Source organism: Andrographis paniculata, unplaced genomic scaffold (genome assembly GCF_009805555.1).
Source record: "Andrographis paniculata isolate CXL003 unplaced genomic scaffold, ASM980555v1 Contig139END, whole genome shotgun sequence".
Classification (NCBI taxonomy): Eukaryota; Viridiplantae; Streptophyta; class Magnoliopsida; order Lamiales; family Acanthaceae; genus Andrographis; species Andrographis paniculata.
In genome coordinates this window covers 1-22,543 of record NW_026137412.1, presented here as the reverse complement: position 1 = coordinate 22,543, position 22,543 = coordinate 1, and the positions used below count along the sequence as shown (strand labels likewise).

The 22,543-nt window shown below is 29.5% G+C and overlaps 1 pseudogene; it reads left to right on the top strand.

The window, feature by feature from the left end:
* Positions 1–6,087: 6,087 nt before the first annotated feature.
* Positions 6,088–10,048, top strand: LOC127257408 (ADP-ribosylation factor 1-like; annotated as a pseudogene).
* Positions 10,049–22,543: the final 12,495 nt, after the last annotated feature.

Sequence of the window (22,543 nt, the reverse complement as noted above, 5' to 3'; positions counted from 1 at the left end):
TGCTTTTCGTATTTTTGTAGAGTGTTCGAAATTAGTACATTTAGCGCCTTTTTTCAATGTTTTTCCTTTATATATTATATAGCATGTTATAGATTATACTTACTTTGTGCTCTATAGTTCTAATTGCAGTGCTTTTCGTATTTGTTGTAGAGTGTTCGAAATTAGTACATTTAGCGCTTTTGTTTTTTCAATGTTTTTCCTTTATATTATATAGCATGTTATAGATTATACTTACTTTGTGCTCTATAGTTCTAATTGCAGTGCTTTTCGTATTTGTTGTAGAGTGTTCGAAATTAGTATATTTAGCGCTTTTGTTTTTTCAATGTTTTTCCTTTATATATAGCATGTTATAGATTATACTTACTTTGTGCTCTATAGTTCTAATTACAGTGCTTTTCGTATTTGTTGTAGAGTGTTCGAAATTAGTACATTTAGCGCTTTTGTTTTTTCAATGTTTTTTCTTTATATTATATAGCATGTTATAGATTATACTTACTTTGTGCTCTATAGTTCTAATTGCAGTGCTTTTCGTATTTGTTGTAGAGTGTTCGAAATTAGTACATTTAGCGCTTTTGTTTTTTCAATGTTTTTCCTTTATATTATATAGCATGTTATAGATTATACTTACTTTGTGCTCTATAGTTCTAATTGCAGTGCTTTTCGTATTTGTTGTAGAGTGTTCGAAATTAGTACATTTAGCGCTTTTGTTTTTTCAATGTTTTTCCTTTATATTATATAGCATGTTATAGATTATACTTACTTTGTGCTCTATAGTTCTAATTGCAGTGCTTTTCGTATTTGTTGTAGAGTGTTCGAAATTAGTACATTTAGCGCTTTTGTTTTTTCAATGTTTTCCTTTATATTATATAGCATGTTATAGATTATACTTACTTTGTGCTCTATAGTTCTAATTGCAGTGCTTTTCGTATTTGTTGTAGAGTGTTCGAAATTAGTACATTTAGCGCTTTTGTTTTTTCAATGTTTTTCCTTTATATTATATAGCATGTTATAGATTATACTTACTTTGTGCTCTATAGTTCTAATTGCAATGCTTTTCGTATTTGTTGTAGAGTGTTCGAAATTAGTACATTTAGCGCTTTTGTTTTTTCAATGTTTTTCCTTTATATTATATAGCATGTTATAGATTATACTTACTTTGTGCTCTATAGTTCTAATTGCAGTGCTTTTCGTATTTGTTGTAGAGTGTTCGAAATTAGTACATTTAGCGCTTTTGTTTTTTCAATGTTTTTCCTTTATATTATATAGCATGTTATAGATTATACTTACTTTGTGCTCTATAGTTCTAATTACAGTGCTTTTCGTATTTTTGTAGAGTGTTCGAAATTAGTACATTTAGCGCTTTTTTTTACAATGTTTTTCCTTTATATTATTATATAGCATGTTATAGATTATACTTACTTTGTGCTCTATAGTTCTAATTACAGTGCTTTTCGTATTTGTTGTAGAGTGTTCGAAATTAGTATATTTAGCGCTTTTGTTTTTCAATGTTTTTCCTTTATTATTATATAGCATGTTATAGATTATACTTACTTTGTGCTCTATAGTTCTAATTGCAGTGCTTTTCGTATTTGTTGTAGAGTGTTCGAAATTAGTACATTTAGCGCTTTTGTTTTTTCAATGTTTTTCCTTTATATTATATAGCATGTTATAGATTATACTTACTTTGTGCTCTATAGTTCTAATTACAGTGCTTTTCGTATTTTTTGTAGAGTGTTCGAAATTAGTACATTTAGCGCTTTTTTTTTCAATGTTTTCCTTTATATTATATAGCATGTTATAGATTATACTTACTTTGTGCTCTATAGTTCTAATTACAGTGCTTTTCGTATTTGTTGGAGTGTTCGAAATTAGTACATTTAGCGCTTTTGTTTTTTCAATGTTTTTTCTTTATATTATATAGCATGTTATAGATTATACTTACTTTGTGCTCTATAGTTCTAATTACAGTGCTTTTCGTATTTGTGTGGAGTGTTCGAAATTAGTACATTTAGCGCTTTTGTTTTTTCAATGTTTTTCCTTTATATTATATAGCATGTTATAGATTATACTTACTTTGTGCTCTATAGTTCTAATTGCAGTGCTTTTCGTATTTGTTGTAGAGTGTTCGAAATTAGTACATTTAGCGCTTTTGTTTTTTCAATGTTTTTCCTTTATATTATATAGCATGTTATAGATTATACTTACTTTGTGCTCTATAGTTCTAATTGCAGTGCTTTTCGTATTTGTTGTAGAGTGTTCGAAATTAGTACATTTAGCGCTTTTGTTTTTTCAATGTTTTCTTTTATATTATATAGCATGTTATAGATTATACTTACTTTGTGCTCTATAGTTCTAATTACAGTGCTTTTCGTATTTTTTGTAGAGTGTTCGAAATTAGTACATTTAGCCTTTTTTTTCAATGTTTTTCCTTTATATTATTATATAGCATGTTATAGATTATACTTACTTTGTGCTCTATAGTTCTAATTACAGTGCTTTTCGTATTTGTTGTAGAGTGTTCGAAATTAGTACATTTAGCGCTTTTGTTTTTTCAATGTTTTTCCTTTATATTATATAGCATGTTATAGATTATACTTACTTTGTGCTCTATAGTTCTAATTGCAGTGCTTTTCGTATTTGTTGTATAGTGTTCGAAATTAGTATATTTAGCGCTTTTGTTTTTTCAATGTTTTTCCTTTATATATAGCATGTTATAGATTATACTTACTTTGTGCTCTATAGTTCTAATTACAGTGCTTTTCGTATTTGTTGTAGAGTGTTCGAAATTAGTACATTTAGCGCTTTTGTTTTTTCAATGTTTTTTCTTTATATTATTATATAGCATGTTATAGATTATACTTACTTTGTGCTCTATAGTTCTAATTACAGTGCTTTTCGTATTTGTTGTAGAGTGTTCGAAATTAGTACATTTAGCGCTTTTGTTTTTTCAATGTTTTTCCTTTATATATAGCATGTTATAGATTATACTTACTTTGTGCTCTATAGTTCTAATTGCAGTGCTTTTCGTATTTGTTGTAGAGTGTTCGAAATTAGTACATTTAGCGCTTTTGTTTTTTCAATGTTTTTCTTTATATTATATAGCATGTTATAGATTATACTTACTTTGTGCTCTATAGTTCTAATTGCAGTGCTTTTCGTATTTGTTGTGGATTGTTCGAAATTAGTACATTTAGCGCTTTTGTTTTTTCAATGTTTTTCTTTTATATTATATAGCATGTTATAGATTATACTTACTTTGTGCTCTATAGTTCTAATTACAGTGCTTTTCGTATTTTTTGTAGAGTGTTCGAAATTAGTACATTTAGCCCTTTTTTTCAATGTTTTTCCTTTATATTATTATATAGCATGTTATAGATTATACTTACTTTGTGCTCTATAGTTCTAATTACAGTGCTTTTCGTATTTGTTGTAGAGTGTTCGAAATTAGTACATTTAGCGCTTTTGTTTTTTCAATGTTTTTCCTTTATATTATATAGCATGTTATAGATTATACTTACTTTGTGCTCTATAGTTCTAATTGCAGTGCTTTTCGTATTTGTTGTAGAGTGTTCGAAATTAGTATATTTAGCGCTTTTGTTTTTTCAATGTTTTTCCTTTATATTATATAGCATGTTATAGATTATACTTACTTTGTGCTCTATAAATCTAATTGCAGTGCTTTTCGTATTTGTTGTAAAGTGTTCGAAATTAGTACATTTAGCGCTTTTGTTTTTACAATGTTTTTCCTTTATATTATTATGTAGCATGTTATAGATTATACTTACTTTGTGCTCTATAGTTCTAATTGCAGTGCTTTTCGTATTTGTTGTAGTGTGTATGAAATTAGTACATTTAGCGCTTTTGTTTTGTCAATGTTTTTCCTTAATATTATATAGCATGTTATAGATTATACTTACTTTGTGCTCGATAGTTCTAATTATAATGCTTTTCGTATTTTTTGTAGAGTGTTCGAAATTAGTACATTTTGCCCTTTTTTTTACAATGTTTTTCCTTTATATTATTATATAGCATGTTATAGATTATACTTACTTTGTGCTCTATAGTTCTAATTACAGTGCTTTTCGTATTTGTTGTGGAGTGTTCGAAATTAGTACATTTAGCGCTTTTGTTTTTTCAATGTTTTTCCTTTATATTATTATATAGCATGTTATAGATTATACTTAATTTGTGCTCTATAGTTCTAATCGCAGTGCTTTTCGTATTTGTTGTAGAGTGTTCGAAATTAGTACATTTAGCGCTTTTGTTTTTTCAATGTTTTTCCTTTATATTATATAGCATGTTATAGATTATACTTACGTTGTGCTCTATAGTTCTAATTGCAGTGCTATTCGTATTTGTTGTATAGTGTTCGAAATTAGTATATTTAGCGCTTTTGTTTTTTCAATGTTTTTCCTTTATATTATATAGCATGTTATAGATTATACTTACTTTGTGCTCTATAAATCTAATTGCAGTGCTTTTCGTATTTGTTGTAAAGTGTTCGAAATTAGTACATTTGCGCTTTTGTTTTTACAATGTTTTTCCTTTATATTATTATGTAGCATGTTATAGATTATACTTATTTTGTGCTCTATAGTTCTAATTGCAGTGCCTTTCGTATTTGTTGTAGTGTGTATGAAATTAGTACATTTAGCGCTTTTGTTTTGTCAATGTTTTTCCTTAATATTATATAGCATGTTATAGATTATACTTACTTTGTGCTCGATAGTTCTAATTATAATGCTTTTCGTATTTTTTGTAGAGTGTTCGAAAGTAGTACATTTAGCCCTTTTTTTTTACAATGTTTTTCCTTTATATTATTATATAGCATCACTACCAAAAAAATGATCTTTCACCACGGCTCGACAGTTCGTTACAATAACATCGTAACAAATAATGGTTTTTGTTACGACAATTTCCGTGACCAAATATATATTTTCTTGGTCAACGTTTCAGGTTCTTTAATTACGCAAAATAATCCGTAACAAAAACGGAGTTGGTAGACTTTGTTCAAAATAACATTAGTTACGATTGTGCTTCGTAAGAAATGGTGTTTACTTTTATTTTTTAAATTTAAAATATATTTTGGATTTAAAAAAAGGTAGAAACGCTATACCGATTTTGGAAAACTAAGAACGATTTCATACCCACACGCGCAGGCTTTCTTATTCCCCTCCTCGGTGCTGAATAGATTTCACACTTAGCAAATTTCAGAAAGTTAGGGCACATCTCATTCTTCGACGCGATTTCTCAATCAGCACTGGACGAAGGTGGGATCGAGGAGGTTAATCGGCACGGCGTCCAGGTAATGTTTTTAAGTTATCTCGAGTAGTATGAGGATCGATCCACGGATCTTCGTCGCGTCCTCTGTAAGGAGAAATCGATATAGGGCGTCGTAATATTCTTCTTCTTTCTCATGTGGTATTGGGAATTGTATGGCTTGTGTGTGATAAACAGAACTTGATTAGTTGGTAGGATAACGTATTCTTGTGTTAGAGAACTAGTAGGCAGATTGTTTAAGTGCCCTGTGAAGTTTGATTTATTAATGTTGTAATTTTATCACATGATTATTTTGGTTCTGGAATTTTGGTTTTTGGTCTGCTGGTGTGAAAGGGAAGAATCTCAATCTGCACCTGTTCGACTCTACCCTAGGATCAGTATGGGTTGAGGTGTTTGTGTTTCTGTCTTGTTGTTTAAGATGGGTGATGAGAGTATAAAAATGATAAAATAATACATGGCTGGAGTATAAAATTATTTATAATGAGAGTATATTGTATCATGACTGGGAAAGATAACAACGCGCACAGCCGCGGGGCTGACAGCTGAGATGCACCCAGCCTGGCTCACTGTCATCTACAGGTATTTCGTCACAATGCCAATCAGCTTCATTTTTGCATTACAATTATACTCATTGTTCCAGTTACAGTGAGTCATCGTCTTTTATTTCAAATTTGTGCAGGAAATGGAGGGTAAGAGGTGCTGATACTTTGCCTGGATCAGATCAGATCCTTTATTTGTTTGTTTTATATATTATAACATAGTTAGATTCAATTCATCGTATTCACTCTCAAATTGATTGAGGGTGAGATGGGAATTGTTTTCACGAGGCTGTTTTCTTCACTCTTCGGGAACAAGGAAGGTCGGATTCTTGTGTTGGGCCTCGACAATGCCGGAAAGACCACCATTCTTTGTATGCCTCATTTTTCGCTTCATACGATTCATGTTGTTGTGGTTGCCTACTTGCCGTGGTGATGACTTTTAATTAATTCTCTATAGCTATTGGTTTTTGCAGATCGACTTCAGATGGGCGAAGTAATGTCTACTATTCCAAGTACTTACCTTGTTATCCTCACTTTAAGCAATTCGATACTGTTATTCTATGAACGTGGGTTGACTGACATTTAACGCGCTAATTTTTGGATATTTTGCGTTGTTTCTAATTGTTTTATGTTATTCTCTTCTCTTGAGCTTGTTTTGGTTGCTTTCTTGAGTTCATTAATTTGCTGCATCTATTTCATAGGCAGAATTTAATATGACAAATGGTGATATGCGAAATGTGTAGTCTGAAAATATGATTAGGGAAACTTTGCTTTACTTGATTAATGAGTAGATGTCTTTTTCATTTTACAGCTATTGGGTTCAATGTGGAAACAGTGCAATATAACAACATAAAGTTCCAAGTTTGGGATTTAGGTGAGTTTATCATCCTTAATAGAATTGGGATTGTTTTCAAAGTTTTTTGGCTTTCAGGATCCTTGCTGTTTGACTTGGACTCGTGAATTTGTTTATTTTCATATGGGGTTCATCATTTTAATTTTTAATTTCTGAGTTTGGTTGTTATTGACTGTGTCATGTGTCGCCCTTGGTGATTTATGTTGAAATTATGAAAAGAAGAAGTTGAGGACTTCTTGGCTTTAGGTTTTCACTCTCATTATAGCTCCAGAGCATGAAAACAAATGATGTCCATGGATGAAATATTCACATTAATACACAGTGGAATGAATTTGTAACAACTATCAGCTATTAAATGTTGCCACTGGCTATGGTTTCAAATGCTGCCATACATTATAAAAGATAATTGTAGGTTTATCTTAGAGAATGTAGACTACAAGTCAACATTATCCTTCTAGTTAGCCTAAGATATTTTTTTTTTAAATATATATAATCACTTCACCAATGAGGGAGGAATATTGTTTTGTTATACTTGCAGTTTCGGCGTGTCTCATGAGCTAAATGATTGGAATGTAAATGTTTTAAACTTGCTTCCTTATTTTTTCTTTTTCATTCTTTCCATCAAGGAGCCGAAGGATTTTATAAGTTATGATTTACTTTATAGACATACGATTTGCTTATGAGGGTGGGTCGTGATTCTAGAGTATAATTAGGCATCTAGGCCATTAAGCTTAATGCAACTACAAAACACAGTTATAACTTTAACCTGTGGAAGTCATAAAATAACATTCAAGAAAATAACTTTATGCTAAGTGGTTTTGTGATTACTTAGTAGTTTCTCTTCCAACCATTTCTAAGAAGTCATTTTGAAGTTTTTTATTCGTAACATTGGTGGTTTTCCTTGTTGTGGTAGGTGGGCAGACCAGTATCAGGTAACTAATTACTCAAAAAAGTTCCAAGTAATTACTTGTGATTTTTATTTATATCGTCTATTTAGTTAATTTGTCCAATTTAATGGTTCTCTTTTCAATCACACAATACTGACATGTGTCTGTACCCTGTCTAATATTGCCTATTGGATTTGTGCAGTAATGACATTTCTTCGTTCTAAATCCATGTTAAAATCTCTCTCTAATGATTTTTTTTCATACTTTTTTACTTTTCAATAGAATGTTTTATTTTTTATTCTGTATCTAAGAATTGATAGATTTAGTTAATTACTGCCATGGATAAATAGATTTAGTGAAATTGTCAAAATAATATTCTGTTTTCAGGTAGGAATTGCTTTTATTGTTATTATTTTTTTAGAAAAATTTTAACTTTTTTCTTTTGTATATTTCTTAATACTTTATGTGGTGCTTGACAACATCAAGTTCACTTTAATTTTTCAATGGAAGTGGTAAAAATGTCTAGCAGTAGTTTTTTTTTTTTTTTGCTATATTATTGCAGTCACATTGGTTGTTGTTCACTAGGAGCTTTGGTTAACTATTGAATTTCAATGATTGTTTATCTCGAATGTGTTTATATATATACATAAGTGGATAAGTCAAAATTTTGAATTAAGACAACACTTTGCCAAATCCTTCAAATCTGGATAGATTGCTGGTACATTTTTTTGTTGATAGCCAAAGTGCTACATATTTTTATTACTAGATGATGCTATAGCGAGAATCCTTATTTCTATATAAAACATGACTTGTGGTGAGTGAGTGCATCTTACAATAGACCTTACTCATCTTTGAACCAACCACATGATACACATATACTAAATGATATTCTTATTTTCCGGTATCTTTTCCTTTTTATTTCTTCCTAATCCCTTGAATCGATGCTAAGATGTTTTGCTTTGTTGCTTAGGCCATACTGAAGGTCCTATTTTCCCAATACTCAAGCGATAATATATGTTAGTGATTCAAGTCATACTGATAGACTAGTGGTTGCCAAGGAAGAATTCCATGCAATATTGGAGGTGATATTTCCATTTATGTACTATCAGAAGAAAGTTCATCACCTATATATTTCAAAGGGGATGTTCTTGTTCCGTTTTACACCAAGGTTAATGGAAGATCAAATAAGCTAAACTCTATGTTACTGGACAGATCTTAAGAATGTAATGAAAATATTTTTTATTTCATATGTCACCATCACATATTCATGGTAAACAACTTGCTTGTGCTTGGCTTCAACAGGTATGCTGTCCCGATTATGGTACTTTTAGTTGTCAAAGGTTAACAATGTTCTCATTAATTGTGAAGCTTTAAATTTCAAGAACATAATAGAATTAGAGTGATGTTTTTTTAATAAACACTTTAGTAGTTTTTGTAAAATATTGAATGGCCACCGTTTGCATAATTTTGCTGCACATAATCCTTTGAAGTTCTCTGAGTGTTCTTACAGTAAGTTCCTACCTAGGTGGCCCTGGAACTTGAACCAGTACTTAACAGTTTGTTTACCTTTAGCTTTGGTTTTTAATATTTTAGGCCTTGGCAGTTTGTTTTCAACTTAAATAGAAATGAAAAATTGTTCTTGTTTCTAGTTGTTTTAATTTTTCCTACGTCAGTTAAACTGTTTGTTTAAACTGTTGATGATCTTTGTTAATGATTGACTGTACTTTCCTCTTTCTTATATGGAATTACATTGGTCCCTTGCCAGGAGGAAGAGCTAAAAGGCGCCGTTGTCCTCTTGTTTGCTAACAAGCAGGTGGAATTTTATACCATTCTTTCTGCTATATATATATATAAACATTAACATTGCACTTAATTTACATACGATAAGCATAAATTTCTTGATGCATTTGCATACTTGTTAACTCTGTGTGTCGGTTGAAGTTGCTTGTTAATCCACTCACAAGTTAGATAAGTGTACTCTCTTATGGCTTAACATTATCTGACTTACAGGATCTTCCTGGAGCAATGGATGATGCTTCGATAACTGAGGCCTTAGAGTTTCACAAAATTAAGAATCGGTAATGGTCTATCTTCAAAACTTCCGCCATAAAGGGAGATGGCCTCTTTGAGGGCCTAGACTGGTAATTCATGGATACATAATGTGCTTTGGTACCTAATTCATGGATATAATACCATGTATTGTACGACATGTCTGAATATACATACTCGTATTGTTCTAGTTGCAAAGCTTTACACTTCTAATGTCTGTGTTATGGCATGTTATACATACATTTTGAACGTCTGTTGATATCTATGGCTCAATATACTCAAAAATTGCACTTGTGGATGCTGTAGGTGACACACTTTTCCTGGTCAAGGTCTTCGTGACATCCGCCTCAGTCCCGGACACACCCCTTATTTTGCCGACCATTGCTGGGGCGACTACCCTTCGCGATGTCGTTGGTGAAGATCCTATTGAGTGGAACTACAAGGACGTAAGGATCTACTTTAATACCTTTCTTGTATTGCCTTCCGAAATTTATAAGAAGTATGACTTAAAGTAATCTCTGTGTTGGCAATTGCAGCTCATGCGCCGGGCTTGAAATGTTGGTACCGATACACCCATGTTAATTGCCCCGTTTGTCATATGGATTGAATGTCGAACCTGTCTTTGGATGGATTGTGTTGAGTTTTTGTTGAACTATGTCTGGAATTGATGCGTAGACCTTTGTGGTTTGAATTCGTATGGTGAAAAATGTGCCTAATGGGATTGATGGATAACCGTATTTGCTTATTGCGTTGTTTACTTGTGTTTGAACTGTTAAGCACGTTTTGCGGAACAGGTTGTTGATGTGTAGATACTAGTAGGCTTGTTCTATGGGTTGCTTTACTTTGTTGGTAGGTATGGAATTCAGATTTTAATATGAATTAATGTTTGCGCGGGGCGTAATGATGATGATGTTTATAGCAATCTTTGTTTTCGTAATTTATTTTCGTATCATACGCATCACAGCAGGTCCATTTGTTACGAACAATTTCAATTGCAGCGTACCCCCTGTTTTTCACAATACGCTATTTTTCCGTAACAAAAGGCCAGAAAATCGTTACAAAAAGTGGTCTTTGGATATTTGTTGTTACAGACGGTTTCGTGACTATAAGTAGGTAATATTTTTTTTACGGCGTTCAATGCCGTTACAAATAGTCGTAACAAAAACCAAGTTCTGACAACCGGTCAATGGAAAATACTTGTAACGCGAGGAACTTCCGTAACAAATACCGTAACTAAAAGTCCTGCCACACGCGCGGAAGGATCTACCTTTCGTTACGAGAGAAAATTCGTAACAAACATCGTAACAAATACCATACTTCAGGGAGCGTTGACCGATCGTAATAGTTACGAAAAGTGGCGTGGCAAAAAATATTCGTTACGCGAGTACACATTACGGAAAAAAGTCGTAACAAAGGCGTAGCAAATACGCAAATTGCACGAAATATGGCTTTTTGTTACGATTTTCCGGCCGTAATAGAAAACAGTTTTTTTGGTAGTGCATGTTATAGATTATACTTACTTTGTGCTCTATAGTTCTAACTACAGTGCTTTTCGTATTTGTTGTGGAGTGTTCGAAATTAGTACATTTAGCGCTTTTGTTTTTTCAATGTTTTTCCTTTATATTATTATATAGCACGTTATAGATTATACTTAATTTGTGCTCTATAGTTCTAATCGCAGTGCTTTTCGTATTTGTTGTAGAGTGTTTGAAATTAGTACATTTAGCGCTTTTCTTTATTCATTGTTTTACCTTTATATTATATAGCATGTTATAGATTATACTTACTTTGTGCTCGATAGTTCTAATTACAGTGCTTTTCGTATTTTTTGTAGACTGTTCGAAATGAGTACATTTAGCCCTTTTTTTACAATGTTTTTCCTTTATATTATATAGCATGTTATAGATTATACTTACTTTGTGCTCTATAGTTCTAATTGCAGTGCTTTTCGTATTTGTTGTAAAGTGTTCGAAATTAGTACATTTAGCGCTTTTGTTTTTACAATGTTTTTCCTTTATATTATTATGTTGCATGTTATAGATTATACTTAATCTGTGCTCTATAGTTCTAATTGCAGTGCTTTTCGTATTTGTTGTAGTGTGTATGAAATTAGTACATTTAGCGCTTTTGTTTTTTCAATGTTTTTCCTTAATATTATATACCAAGTTATAGATTATACTTACTTTGTGCTCGATAGTTCTAATTACAATGCTTTTCGTATTTTTTGTAGAGTGTTCGAAATTAGTACATTTTGCTCTTTTTTTTTACAATGTTTTTCCTTTATATTATTATATAGCATGTTATAGATTATACTTACTTTGTGCTCTATAGTTCTAATTGCAGTGCTTTTCGTATTTGTTGTAGTGTGTATGAAATTAGTACATTTAGCGCTTTTGTTTTTTCAATGTTTTTCATTTATATTATATAGCATGTTATAGATTATACTTACTTTGAGCTCTATAGTTCTAATTGCAGTGCTTTTCGTATTTGTTGTGGATTGCGCGAAATTAGTACATTTAGCCCTTTTGTTTTTTCAATGTTTTACTTTTATATTATATAGCATGTTATAGATTATACTTACTTTGTGCTCGATAGTTCTAATTACAGTGCTTTTCGTATTTTTTGTAGACTGTTCGAAATTTAGATTATACTTACTTTGAGCTCTATAGTTCTAATTGCAGTGCTTTTCGTATTTGTTGTGGATTGCGCGAAATTAGTACATTTAGCCCTTTTGTTTTTTCAATGTTTGACTTTTATATTATATAGCATGTTATAGATTATACTTACTTTGTGCTCGATAGTTCTAATTACAGTGCTTTTCGTATTTTTTGTAGACTGTTCGAAATTAGTACATTTAGCCCTTTTTTTACAATGTTTTTCCTTTATATTATTATATAGCATGTTATAGATTATACTTACTTTGTGCTCTATAGTTCTAATTACAGTGATTTTCGTATTTGTTGTAGAGTGTTCGAAATTAGTACATTTAGCGCTTTTGTTTTTTCAATGTTTTTCCTTTATATTATATAGCATGTTATAGATTATACTTACGTTGTGCTCTATAGTTCTAATTGCAGTGCTATTCGTATTTGTTGTATAGTGTTCAAAATTAGTATATTTAGCGCTTTTGTTTTTTCAATGTTTTTCCTTTATATTATATAGCATGTTATAGATTATACTTACTTTGAGCTCTATAAATCTAATTGCAGTGGTTTTCGTATTTGTTGTAAAGTGTTCGAAATTACTACATTTTGCGCTTTTGTTTTTACAATGTTTTTCCTATATATTATTATGTAGCATGTTATAGATTATGCTTATTTTGTGCTCTATAGTTCTAATTGCAGTGCCTTTCGTATTTGTTGTAGTGTGTATGAAATTAGTACATTTAGCGCTTTTGTTTTGTCAATGTTTTTCCTTAATATTATATAGCATGTTATAGATTATACTTACTTTGTGCTCGATAGTTCTAATTATAATGCATTTCGTATTTTTTGTAGAGTGTTCGAAAGTAGTACATTTAGCCCTTTTTTTTTACAATGTTTTTCCTTTATATTATTATATAGCATGTTATAGATTATACTTACTTTGTGCTCTATAGTTCTAATTACAGTGCTTTTCGTATTTGTTGTGGAGTGTTTGAAATTAGTACATTTAGCGCTTTTGTTTTTTCAATGTTTTTCCTTTATATTATTATATAGCACGTTATAGATTATACTTAATTTGTGCTCTATAGTTCTAATCGCAGTGCTTTTCGTATTTGTTGTAGAGTGTTCGAAATTAGTACATTTAGTGCTTTTTTTTTTTCAATGTTTTTCCTTTATATTATATAGCATGTTATAGATTATACTTACGTTGAGCTCTATAAATCTAATTGCAGTGCTTTTCGTATTTGTTGTAAAGTGTTCGAAATTAGTACATTTTGCGCTTTTGTTTTTACAATGTTTTTCCTTTATATTATTATGTAGCATGTTATAGATTATACTTATTTTGTGCTCTATAGTTCTAATTGCAGTGCCTTTCGTATTTGTTGTAGTGTGTATGAAATTAGTACATTTAGCGCTTTTGTTTTGTCAATGTTTTTCCTTAATATTATATAGCATGTTATAGATTATACTTACTTTGTGCTCGATAGTTCTTATTATAATGCTTTTCGTATTTTTTGTAGAGTGTTCGAAAGTAGTACATTTAGCCCTTTTTTTTTACAATGTTTTTCCTTTATATTATTATATAGCATGTTATAGATTATACTTACTTTGTGCTCTATAGTTCTAATTACAGTGCTTTTCGTATTTGTTGTGGAGTGTTCGAAATTAGTACATTTAGCGCTTTTGTTTTTTCAATGTTTTTCCTTTTATATTATATAGCACGTTATAGATTATACTTAATTTGTGCTCTATAGTTCTAATCGCAGTGCTTTTCGTATTTGTTGTAGAGTGTTCGAAATTAGTACATTTAGCGCTTTTGTTTTTTCAATGTTTTACCTTTATATTATATAGCATGTTATAGATTATACTTACTTTGTGCTCGATAGTTCTAATTACAGTGCTTTTCGTATTTTTTGTAGACTGTTCGAAATTAGTACATTTAGCCCTTTTTTTTACAATGTTTTTCCTTTATATTATTATATAGCATGTTATAGATTATACTTACTTTGTGCTCTATAGTTCTAACTACAGTGATTTTCGTATTTGTTGTGGAGTGTTCGAAATTAGTACATTTAGCGCTTTTGTTTTTTCAATGTTTTTCCTTTACATTATTATATAGCACGTTATAGATTATACTTAATTTGTGCTCTATAGTTCTAATCGCAGTGCTTTTCATATTTGTTGTAGAGTGTTCGAAATTAGTACATTAGCGCTTTGTTTTTTCAATGTTTTTCCTTTATAATATATAGCATGTTATAGATTATACTTACTTTGTACTCTATAGTTTTAATTACAGTGGTTTTCGTATTTGTTGTAGAGTGCTTGAAATTAGTACATTTAGCGCTTTTGTTTTTTCAATATTTTTTGTTTATATTATATAGCATGTTATAGATTATACTTACTTTGTGCTCTATAGTTCTAATTGCAGTGCTTTTCGTATTTGTTGTATAGTGTTCAAAATTAGTATATTTAGCGCTTTTGTTTTTTCAATGTTTTTCCTTTATATTATATAGCATGTTATAGATTATACTTACTTTGAGCTCTATAGTGCTAATTGCAGTGTTTTTCGTATTTGTTGTAAAGTGTTCGAAATTAGTACATTTAGCGCTTTTGTTTTTACAATGTTTTTCCTTTATATTATATAGCATATTATAGATTATACTTACTTTGTGCTCTATTGTTCTAATTGCAGTGCTTTTCGTATTTGTTGTAGTGTGTATGAAATTAGTACATTTAGCGCTTTGTTTTTTCAATGTTTTCCTTAATATTATATAGCATGTTATAGATTATACTTACTTTGTGCTCGATAGTTCTTAATTATAGTGCTTTTCGTATTTTTTGTAGAGTGTTCGAAATTAGTACATTTAGCCCTTTTTTTTTACAATGTTTTTCCTTTATATTATTATATAGCATGTTATAGATTATACTTACTTTGTGCTCTATAGTTCTAATTACAGTGCTTTTCGTATTTGTTGTGGAGTGTTCGAAATTAGTACATTTAGCGCTTTTGTTTTTCAATGTTTTTCCTTTATATATTATATAGCATGTTATAGATTATACTTACTTTGTGCTCTATAGTTCTAATTGCAGTGCTTTTCGTATTTGTTGTAGAGTGTTCGAAATTAGTACATTAGCGCTTTTGTTTTTTCAATGTTTTTCCTTTATATTATATAGCATGTTATAGATTATACTTACTTTGTGCTCTATAGTTCTAATTACAGTGCTTTTCGTATTTTTGTAGAGTGTTCGAAATTAGTACATTTAGCGCTTTTTTTTTCAATGTTTTTCCTTATATTATTATATAGCATGTTATAGATTATACTTACTTGTGCTCTATAGTTCTAATTGCAGTGCTTTTCGTATTTGTTGGAGTGTTCGAAATTAGTACATTTAGCGCTTTTGTTTTTTCAATGTTTTTCCTTTATATTATATAGCATGTTATAGATTATACTTACTTTGTGTTGTATAGTTCTAATTGCAGTGCTTTTCGTATTTGTTGTAGAGTGTTCGAAATTAGTACATTTAGCGCTTTGGTTTTTCAATGTTTTTCCTTTATATTATATAGCATGTTATAGATTATACTTACTTTGTGCTCTATAGTTCTAATTACAGTGGTTTCGTATTTGTTGTAGAGTGTTGAAATTAGTACATTTAGCGCTTTTGTTTTTTCAATGTTTTGTTTATATTATATAGCATGTTATAGATTATACTTACTTTGTGCTCTATAGTTCTAATTGCAGTGCTTTTCGTATTTGTTGTAGAGTGTTCGAAATTAGTATATTTAGCGCTTTTGTTTTTTCAATGTTTTTCCTTTATATTATATAGCATGTTATAGATTATACTTACTTTGTGCTCTATAGTTCTAATTGCAGTGTTTTCGTATTTGTTGTAGAGTGTTCGAAATTAGTACATTTAGCGCTTTTGTTTTTTCAATGTTTTTCCTTTATATTATTATATAGCATATTATAGATTATACTTACTTTGTGCTCTATTGTTCTAATTGCAGTGCTTTTCGTATTTGTTGTAGAGTGTTGAAATTAGTACATTTAGCGCTTTTGTTTTTTCAATGTTTTTTTATATTATATAGCATGTTATAGATTATACTTACTTTGTGCTCTATAGTTCTAATTGTAGTGCCTTTCGTATTTGTTGTAGTGTGTTCGAAATTAGTACATTTAGCGCTTTTGTTTTTCAATGTTTTTCCTTTATATTATATAGCATGTTATAGATTATACTTACTTTGTGCTCTATAGTTCTAATTACAAGCTTTTCGTATTTTGTAGAGTGTTCGAAATTAGTACATTTAGCCTTTTTTTTTCAATGTTTTTCCTTTATATTATTATATAGCATGTTATAGATTATACTTACTTTGTGCTCTATAGTTCTAATTACAGTGCCTTTCGTATTTGTTGTGTAGTGTTCGAAATTAGTACATTTAGCGCTTTTGTTTTTTCAATGTTTTTCCTTTATATTATATAGCATGTTATAGATTATACTTACTTTGTGCTCTATAGTTCTAATTACGGTGCTTTTCGTATTTGTTGTAGAGTGTTCAAAAGTAACATTTAGCGCTTTTGTTTTTTCAATGTTTTTCCTTATATTATTATATAGCATGTTATAGATTATACTTACTTTTGCTCTATAGTTCTAATCGCAGTGCTTTTGTTTTTTTTATTTGTGTAGAGTGTTCGAAATTAGTACATTTAGCGCTTTTTTTTTCAATGTTTTTCCTTTATATTATATAGCATGTTATAGATTATACTTACTTTGTGCTCTATAGTTCTAATTACAGTGCTTTTCGTATTTTTGTAGAGTGTTCGAAATTAGTACATTTAGCCTTTTTTTTTCAATGTTTTTCCTTTATATTATTATATAGCATGTTATAGATTATACTTACTTTGTGCTCTATAGTTCTAATTGCAGTGCTTTTCGTATTTGTTGTAGAGTGTTCGAAATTAGTATTTAGCGCTTTTGTTTTTTCAATTTTTTCCTTTATATTATATAGCATGTTATAGATTATACTTACTTTGTGCTCTATAGTTCTAATTGCAGTGCTTTTCGTATTTGTTGTAGAGTGTTCGAAATTAGTACATTTAGCGCTTTTGTTTTTTCAATGTTTTTCCTTTATATATATAGCATGTTATAGATTATACTTACTTTGTGCTCTATAGTTCTAATTACAGTGCTTTTCGTATTTGTTGTAGAGTGTTCGAAATTAGTACATTTAGCGCTTTTGTTTTTTCAATGTTTTTCCTTTATATTATTATATAGCATGTTATAGATTATACTTACTTTGTGCTCTATAGTTCTAATTGCAGTGCTTTTCGTATTTGTTGTAGAGTGTTCGAAATTAGTACATTTAGCGCTTTGTTTTTTCAATGTTTTTCCGTTATATTATATAGCATGTTATAGATTATACTTACTTTGTGCTCTATAGTTCTAATTGCAGTGCTTTTCGTATTTGTTGTAAGTGTTCGAAATTAGTACATTTAGCTTTTGTTTTTTCAATGTTTTCCTTTATATTATTATAGCATGTTATAGATTATACTTACTTTGTGCTCTATAGTTCTAATTGCAGTGCTTTTCGTATTTGTTGTAGAGTGTTCGAAATTAGTACATTTAGCGCTTTTGTTTTTTCAATGTTTTTCTTTATATTATATAGCATGTTATAGATTATACTTACTTTGTGCTCTATAGTTCTAATTGCAGTGCTTTTCGTATTTTTGTAGAGTGTTCGAAATTAGTACATTTAGCGCTTTTTTTTTACAATGTTTTTCCTTTATATTATATATAGCATGTTATAGATTATACTTACTTTGTGCTCTATAGTTCTAATTGCAGTGCTTTTCGTATTTGTTGTGAGTGTTCGAAATTAGTACATTTAGCGCTTTTGTTTTTTCAATGTTTTTCCTTTATATTATATAGCATGTTATAGATTATACTTACTTTGTGCTCTATAGTTCTAATTACAGTGCTTTTCGTATTTGTTGGAGAGTGTTCGAAATTAGTACATTTAGCGCTTTTGTTTTTTCAATGTTTTTCCTTTATATTATATAGCATGTTATAGATTATACTTACTTTGTGCTCTATAGTTCTAATTGCAGTGCTTTTCGTATTTGTTGTGGAGTGTTCGAAATTAGTACATTTAGCGCTTTTGTTTTTACAATGTTTTTCCTTTATATTATTATGTAGCATGTTATAGATTATACTTACTTTGTGCTCTATAGTTCTAATTGCAGTGCTTTTCGTATTTGTTGTAGAGTGTTCGAAATTAGTACATTTAGCGCTTTTGTTTTTTCAATGTTTTTCCTTATATTATATAGCATTTATAGATTATACTTACTTTGTGCTCTATAGTTCTAATTGCAGTGCTTTTCGTATTTGTTGTAGAGTGTTCGAAATTAGTACATTTAGCGCTTTGTTTTTTCAATGTTTTTGTATTTATATAGCATGTTATAGATTATACTTACTTTGTGCTCTATAGTTCTAATTGCAGTGCTTTTCGTTTGTTGTAGAGTGTTCGAAATTAGTATATTTAGCGCTTTGTTTTTTCAATTTTTTCCTTTATATTATATAGCATGTTATAGATTATACTTACTTTGTGCTCTATAGTTCTAATTGCAGTGCTTTTCGTATTTGTTGTAGAGTGTTCGAAATTAGTACATTTAGCGCTTTGTTTTTTCAATGTTTTTCCTTTATATTATTATGTAGCATGTTATATTATACTTACTTTGTGCTCTATAGTTCTAATTGCAGTGCTTTTCGTATTGTTGTAGTGTGTTCGAAATTAGTACATTTAGCGCTTTGTTTTTTCAATGTTTTCCTTTATATTATATAGCATGTTATAGATTATACTTACTTTGTGCTCTATAGTTCTAATTGCAGTGCTTTTCGTATTTGTTGTAAAGTGTTCGAAATTAGTACATTTAGCGCTTTTGTTTTCAATGTTTTTCCTTTATATTATATAGCATGTTATAGATTATACTTACTTTGTGCTCTATAGTTCTAATTGCAGTGCTTTTCGTATTTGTTGTAGTGTGTTCGAAATTAGTACATTTAGCGCTTTTGTTTTTTCAATGTTTTCCTTAATATTATATAGCATGTTATAGATTATACACTTTTTTGTGCTCTATAGTTCTAATTGCAGTGCTTTTCGTATTTGTTGTAGAGTGTTCGAAATTAGTACATTTAGCGCTTTGTTTTTTCAATGTTTTTCCTTATATATTATATAGCATGTTATAGATTATACTTACTTTGTGCTCTATAGTTCTAATTGCAGTGCTTTTCGTATTTGTTGTAGAGTGTTCGAAATTAGTACATTTAGCGCTTTGTTTTTTCAATGTTTTTCCTTTATATTATATAGCATGTTATAGATTATACTTACTTTGTGCTCTATAGTTCTAATTGCAGTGCTTTTCGTATTTGTTGTAGAGTGTTCGAAATTAGTACATTTAGCGCTTTTGTTTTTTCAATGTTTTTCCTTTTTATATTATATAGCATGTTATAGATTATACTTACTTTGTGCTCTATAGTTCTAATTGCAGTGCTTTTTGTATTTGTTGTAGAGTGTTCGAAATTAGTACATTTAGCGCTTTTTTTTTTCAATGTTTTTCCTTTATATTATATAGCATGTTATAGATTATACTTACTTTGTGCTCTATAGTTCTAATTGCAGTGCTTTTCGTATTTTTGTAGAGTGTTCGAAATTAGTACATTTAGCGCTTTTTTTTTCAATGTTTTTCCTTTATATTATATAGCATGTTATAGATTATACTTACTTTGTGCTCTATAGTTCTAATTACAGTGCTTTTCGTATTGTTGTAGAGTGTTCGAAATTAGTACATTTAGCGCTTTTGTTTTTTCAATGTTTTTCCTTTATATTATTATATAGCATGTTATAGATTATACTTACTTTGTGCTCTATAGTTCTAATTGCAGTGCTTTTCGTATTTGTTGTAGAGTGTTCGAAATTAGTACATTTAGCGCTTTTGTTTTTTCAATGTTTTTCCTTTATATATATAGCATGTTATAGATTATACTTACTTTGTGCTCTAGTTCTAATTGCAGTGCTTTTCGTATTTGTTGTAGAGTGTTCGAAATTAGTACATTTAGCGCTTTTGTTTTTTACAATGTTTTCCTTTATATATTATAGCATGTTATAGATTATACTTACTTTGTGCTCTATAGTTCTAATTGCAGTGCTTTTCGTATTTGTTGTAGAGTGTTCGAAATTAGTACATTTAGCGCTTTTGTTTTTTCAATGTTTTTTCTTTATATTATATAGCATGTTATAGATTATACTTACTTTGTGCTCTATAGTTCTAATTATGGTGCTTTCGTATTTGTTGTAGAGTGTTCGAAATTAGTACATTTAGCGCTTTTGTTTTTTCAATGTTTTTCCTTTATATTATATAGCATGTTATAGATTATACTTACTTTGTGCTCTATAGTTCTAATTGCAGTGCTTTTCGTATTTGTTGTAGAGTGTTCGAAATTAGTACATTTAGCGCTTTTGTTTTTCAATTTTTTCCTTTATATTATATAGCATGTTATAGATTATACTTACTTTGTGCTCTATAGTTCTAATTGCATGCTTTTCGTATTTGTTGTAGAGTGTTCGAAATTAGTACATTTAGCGCTTTTGTTTTTCAATGTTTTTCCTTTATATTATTATAGCATGTTATAGATTATACTTACTTTGTGCTCTATAGTTCTAATTGCAGTGCTTTTCGTATTTGTTGTAGAGTGTTCGAAATTAGTACATTTAGCGCTTTGTTTTTCAATGTTTTTCCTTTATATATATAGCATGTTATAGATTATACTTACTTTGTGCTCTATATTCTAATTGCAGTGCTTTTCGTATTTGTTGTAGAGTGTTCGAAATTAGTACATTTAGCGCTTTGTTTTTTCAATGTTTTTCCTTTATATTATTATATAGCATGTTATAGATTATACTTACTTTGTGCTCTATAGTTCTTTGCAGTGCTTTTTGTATTTGTTGTAGAGTGTTCGAAATTAGTACATTTAGCGATTTTTTTTCAATGTTTTCCTTATATTATATAGCATGTTATAGATTATACTTACTTTGTGCTCTATAGTTCTAATTACAGTGCTTTTCGTATTTGTTGTAGAGTGTTCGAAATTAGTACATTTAGCGCTTTTGTTTTTCAATGTTTTTCCTTTATATTATATAGCATGTTATAGATTATACTTACTTTGTGCTCTATAGTTCTAATCGCAGTGCTTTTGTTTGTTGTAGAGTGTTCGAAATTAGTACATTAGCGCTTTTGTTTTTTCAATGTTTTCCTTTATATTATATAGCATGTTATAGATTATACTTACTTTGTGCTCTATAGTTCTAATTACAGTGCTTTTCGTATTTTGTAGAGTGTTCGAAATTAGTACATTTAGTCTTTTTTTTCATTGTTTTTCTTTTATATTATATAGCATGTTATAGATTATACTTACTTTGTGCTCTATAGTTCTAATTAAGTGCTTTTCGTATTTGTTGTAGAGTGTTCGAAATTAGTACATTTAGCGCTTTTGTTTTTCAATGTTTTTCCTTTTATATTATATAGCATGTTATAGATTATACTTAATGTGCTCTATAGTTCTAATTGCAGTGCTTTTCGTATTGTTGTAGAGTGTTCGAAATTAGTACATTTAACGCTTTTGTTTTTTCAATGTTTTTCCTTTATATTATATAGCATGTTATAGATTATACTTACTTTGTGCTCTATAGTTCTAATTGCAGTGCTTTTCGTATTTGTTGTAGAGTGTTCGAAATTAGTACATTTAGCGCTTTTGTTTTTCAATGTTTTCCTTTATATTATATATGCATGTATAGATTATACTTACTTTGTGCTCTATAGTTCTAATTGCAGTGCTTTTCGTATTTGTTGTAGAGTGTATCGAAATTAGTACATTTAGCGCTTTTGTTTTTTCAATGTTTTTTCTTTATATTATATAGCATTATAGATTATACTTACTTTGTGCTCTATAGTTCTAATTATGGTGCTTTTCGTATTTGTTGGAGAGTGTTCGAAATTAGTAGATTTAGCGCTTTTGTTTTTTCAATGTTTTTCCTTTATATTATTATATAGCACGTTAAGATTATACTTAGTTGTGCTCTATAGTTCTAATCGCAGTGCTTTTCGTATTTGTTGTAGAGTGTTCGAAATTAGTACATTTAGCGCTTTTGTTTTTACAATGTTTTTCCTTTATATTATATATAGCATGTTATAGATTATCTTATTTGTGCTCTATAGTTCTAATTGCGGTGCTTTCGTA